Genomic DNA, 6,000 nt, shown 5'->3' on the forward strand with positions numbered 1-6,000 from the left:
CGGATATCAGAGAAACAGCACAGACATTTCAAGAGTTTGGGGCTGATACTTTATTTCCTATACACGTTGAGCCTTCATTTGTTTTTTTGTTTATGCAGAATAATGTGAATGGCATTGCCTCCAGCTGATGTGAAAAATACTGGACTCAGGTGTACCTACTAGCCTTCCATGGCTTATCTATTTGATCACCCTTATCAGTTGTGGTCTTGTTATGAAAATATTCCCATTGATATTATGTACATCCTGCACCTCTGATACCTTTTATTTAGGAATCCTATTAAATCTTTCCAAACCCTAACAAGCCTCCAGCTTCATATGCTGTGCATTTATTTAGAGATTATTATATGTATTGAAATCCTATGATGTGCCGGCTGGGTAGACTCTTGCACCTATTACATTCAGCCTCTTTGTAGTATATTATAAATTAGAGTACTAAATGGAGGGTCATCCCTTTCTTTTCTGTGGATCTCAGTTAAATATACTTTATAATTAGTTTGCCTTAACCACCTATGACCTACCTTCACTAACTTCATGATAAGGTGTCTATTGTTTTTGGGTGTGGGACAGAAAAAAACGTAACCACTCTGAAGTAAATTCAATAAATTGCATCTTAAAATAGAAAGCAAAAGCCACAGCAGTGCCTCGGAACGAAAAATGAGAGGGCAACTCGTTACTTAATGAGTTGTGGGTGGAGACATGCAAATTTCCCCTTATTCGCTAAACACAAATTTCCAAAAAAGTTCATCTTTAAAAAAATCTAGATGGACCCATTATTAACCACTTTTTAGTTGTAAATGTTGATATTGTATGTTCTTTCAAACTGTTACCTACATTTTACAATCGTACCTGTTGCTTGGGAAACCCACCCTGCAGCCAAAAACTCTATGCCTGTGAGGGTACTTTTTAATGTGAATTTTAGTTTACAATTGCTTATCTTTCTGTTTAGAATCTCGTCTATTCATTTCAAATTCTGACTGACAAACCTCTGCCTGGTTGCTAGGGAAATTAAGGCATAGCAACCAAATTCAAATTGCAAACGAAAGAGTCACAGATTTAAAATGTAAACAATTCAAAACAACAAAATAAAACTGAACTACAAATTATCTTAAAATACCATTGCCTATCCCATAATATAACTTATTTTTACAGCAAGCAACGCCTTTCATATTTTGATTTTAGGAATAAAGGGGGGATGGTATTATAGCCCCATTGTTAATATACTAAAGCCTCTCTGGGTTTGATAATAATAAAGAATTTAGCAGGTCTGTAAATACACAAGCACATTACAGGTGGCACATATTATATATAAGCATAGCACTTTATATACTTCCTTACATAACCCTTCTTTGTATTCCTTGCTTCATTTGAACCTGAATATATTGCTTAATATCTATATATTCATAGGGTGCCAGAGTGTGTATATCACCTTTTGATTTTAGACAACTTTGTTTATCAATTTAAAAGTAGAAAAAAAGAAAAGTAAAAGGAGTAAAAAGTTCCAGAATGTCAGTTTTTGCTAATTCTAGAGTTCTTGTTCCTCCCGAGACTAAGAGCGCCACCTAGCAGACAAAAGCACAACTGCAGCTCTCCATAACCCATAGACAGAATGACGCCACAGCGAGACTGCGCCCTGCGAGATGGGGCTGCCTGCGCCAGGTAAGTGCTCTGGGGCCAATTTAGGGTAAGTGTTTGGGTTCTAGGGGTTTAATAGGTCTGTGAAGGCCTTTTGACTTCTCTTATTGTTTTGCAGAGCGGAAGGGAAGGTTTGGGTGCCACAGAACAGAATGAGCACTAAACCTCTCACCTGAAGTCAGTACTGCTCCCATGGCTAAGGCACCTCAGAAAGAGAGAATCGCCTCTAAACTGACCTTGCAAGATCCCCCATCCATTTCTGATACGCCCACCACCTGCCCGGATTGTATACACAGGGACACATAACCCACTGAGATTCTTCTCCTTCATATGGCAGCATCATACACCCCTGTGACTACAGTGTCCCAGTTTCCTGGTATAACCGGATCAGTTTCACCTGAGCACTGGGCAGAACCACTCCTTGTACAAAGAGGGGTGCTATTAAAGAAAGAAGGACGCGATCATTATAACCAGCAGTGAGGGCAGAATCCCATACGGCCCCTGGCACTAACCTATAGCAGGTGCAACACAACCGATTACTAATGGGTTAACGCTGTAAAATACTTTCCGGAAAAGAAATTACAGTTCTTTATCAACAACACTTTAATTTCCATACACACATATATAATATTCTCTTGTTATGCATAATGTTAATATCTGTAGCCTCCTGGGAGTTTTACATCTACACAGTATTCCCTCGGCTTCTCCCAGCACCTTCATCGCAATAAGAAAGTAAAGAATTGCAGTGTGACTTCAGCTGCTTTCTATTAGCACAACCAGAAACAGGGCAGATTCACTACTTGAAAATGGCTGCACCCTGAACGCCCTTTTACCCCTCAAAATCATTGAGGTGATGTCTTTCTACAAATCAAGTGGTATTAGTACCTCTTATTGTTATTATTGCAGGAGGTGTCCCTGGAGCTAAAGGAGCACAATAAAACATAAAAGCAACTGAAACAATCACTACATATACATCAATAAGAGATATAAATGTATATATATCCATATTTATATACATATATATATATATATATATACACATTAAAATCATATTATTTATGTAATATACATGTATAATTTTTAATTTGTATTTATATCATATTTAGTGTTATGCATTAGGGAACAAATAGATATATATATATATATATATTAGACTATATTGTACAAATAGTGGAAAATTCTGTGAATCTTGGAAATCAGAATGATTCTAGAATTAGTGTGTATATTGCTGAGGTGACTCCTTACCTCGTGGGGTTCTACAGGGCCCCTGGGTTATCCAGGCTCCATCCAATAGAGAGTATGTTGCAGTTTTTGGCACAGGGTCAGTGTAGCTGTTTGAGTCACTGCACATTATTCACTGATATTTTTGCCTTCACATTTCACATGATAATACGGTAAGTGTGTGGAGAAAAGAGAAAGTGGGAAATAAAGCCCTGAATTTTGTTACTGTTATGTAGCAATGGCAAGTTAAATAATAGATGAGTGTGTTATTAATAAGTCTTTGTCAGGGGGATTAAGCTTTTCTGTCTGGGGAGAAGAGGAGAAGGAAAGATGTGTCAGGATTTGGGATGTGGAATAGGCTCAAAGCCCTGGATGCTATTGCTTTTATTTTCTCCTAAACACCCAATTTCCCATAAAGACCCCCCTATGCCAAAGCGTGACTGCCCCTGATTCACATTGTGCCCCCTGCAGCCGTGTCACTCGCAACTTTCCGAAAATCGCATCCAGCCAAACGAGGACGCAGGAAGGTGGCGCTTTATCCAAGTCTCCCTAAAAATGCTCCTCACATCTCTCCGCAAACAATCTGCTTCTGAGGACGTGGGAGCCTGGGGATGCTTCACATTTCTCCTATTCACAGTGGCAGCAGTGCAGCCTTTGAAAGGGGGTCCTGTCACTCAGTTAGAGGGGCATTACTTGAATTGCCTGTCAAACGGCCAAAGGGCAGCCCAGCTCAGACTGGCTCACCCAGGCGCATAGGCTGGCGCACAAGCACAGTCCCTCATAGGCTGAGAGGGAAGAAGAGGTCAGAGACTCTCATTTTTTCTGCAAGTCTCCTAAACGCTCCTGTTATTGTACAGGCTGCCTCCCTGGGCTCTAATGTCGCTGCAGGTAACTCACTAGCACCCCTACATTCTTTCCTTGTTCTAATGCTTTACCATAATTGTACCACCCTCGAAACAATAATCTTTTGCTTATAACGTAACGGTACAAGTTGTTACTTCAGAGGGTAATACTTGTAAGAGACAAAAAAACTAGCTCTGTTTTTATTATGATCTACAAATACCATAGAATATAGATTGCAATATACTGTAAACCTGTTGAACATTATTAGCTCTAAACCATGAATGCTTCTGGCAGATGAAAATACAAAGAATTCATTGATCAAAAAGTGCATACATCAGAGCCATTTGTACTGATATATACATTGTACATTTCTTTAAAGAAAAATACATTTTCCTGAATTAACTAAAAAATATTTACTTTTGCATCTGTAAAGTACAATTTAAACAAAACATATTGAATGATATCCCTTTGGTACTTTTAAAGGTTAGAGCTATATTGCCTGAGCTTCTTCTACATAGATTTAAATGTTATGACCAAGTGAAAAAAAAAATTATAAATATTTCTATTAAATAAATATTTTGATGACTGGTCTGATAGTTTGTATTATGTACTGAAATAATTATACAAATGTGAAAAATATATATCATTTATTTTAACAAAAAACTATTATACTTATATAGGGTCAGATAATCATCCTGTGCAAAAATATAAAATCTTATTTCTGTGATCAGATTTTACAAAAGGCACTAAAGTAAATACACAGCCAAAATGTATTTGTTCTTATGAAACAGACTGGTGTAAAAAATAGATATATAATATATATTTATTTGAGAGAAATTGCAGTCATTTTCTTGTTAAAAAACTGAAACTTTGTGTTCAATTTTGTTCTGTCTTTTAACTTACATTTCTTCACAAAAAATGTGTTTTAATTTTAAAAAGAATCTTGTAAAAAACACAAACTGATATATATTATGTGTTTGAAATAAAAAAATGGCTTAAATATTCTCAAATCTTTATTGATTTTCTAATTCAGGATCTGAACAAGCTACTTACAAAAATGCAGGTTTTAAATTGTTGTTTTTTTGTATAGACAAGGCAAAGTTTTAAAATGCAGGACAGATTGCAAGAGTGAGCAAAAAGAATTTATTTTATGAGTTGCAGAAATATAAGGGACTGAGTATTGCTTCATTTTAGTCTATATTTAGTTTTAAATCAGTAATTGTTAATTTTTATTATTTTATAATTTTCTACTGTTATTGTGGTTGTAATTTTTAATTTTGTCTTTTAAATTCTGGATGAATTGAAATAATAATAATAAAATTCTTAAATTAAACATATGTATGTATGTATAACTATACAATCTTACAATATACACAATTACACACAGGGAGGACAAGTGTCATAATAAATACAATAAATAAGTATAAATACACAGGGAGTAAGTGCCACGTGGTATGAGACAGTAGGGAGGAGGTCCCTGCCCCATAGAGCTTACAATCTAAGTAAGCTATATATATATAAATATATATATATATATATATATATACATATAAACCTAATAGCACTCTTTACCAGTTAAATTAAATAACTAATTGCTGTGTGTTTGTAAAATGCATGAAATATGTATTGTGTTTAGATAGAAAGTTTTGCAAATAATAAAGGATAATGTGATCCAGTCCTGTTGCTGTACATTCAGTGCTGTCGTTTCTGCAGGGAACTGAGGGACATATTTGCTTCTGTGTCTCCCTTTATCTAGAGTCCGTCTCTGTTTCACATTCTCTCGAGTTAAAGAAATAAGAATGTGGCATCTGATTGTTTAGATTGTGGCCGTGGGGTTCTCGGATATCAGAGAAACAGCACAGACATTTAAAGAGTTTGGGGCTGATACTTTATTTCCTATACACGTTGAGCCTTCATTTGTTTTTTTGTTTATGCAGCATAATGTGAATGGCATTGCCTCCAGCTGATGTGAAAAATACTGGACTCAGGTGTACCTACTAGCCTTCCATGGCTTATCTATTTGATCACCCTTATCAGTTGTTTAACGTGGTCTTGTTATGAAAATATTCCCATTGATATTATGTACATCCTGCACCTCTGATACCTTTTATTTAGGAATCCTATTAAATCTTTCCAAACCCTAACAAGCCTCCAGCTTCATATGCTGTGCATTTATTTCAATATACTTGTAATTAGTTTGCCTTAACCACCTATGACCTACCTTCACTAACTTCATAATAAGGTGTCTATTGTTTTTGGGTGTGGGACAGGAGAAAAACGTAACCACTCTGAAGTAAATTCTAT

Source organism: Xenopus tropicalis, chromosome 1 (assembly GCF_000004195.4).
Source record: "Xenopus tropicalis strain Nigerian chromosome 1, UCB_Xtro_10.0, whole genome shotgun sequence".
In the NCBI taxonomy this organism is placed as follows: domain Eukaryota; kingdom Metazoa; phylum Chordata; class Amphibia; order Anura; family Pipidae; genus Xenopus; species Xenopus tropicalis.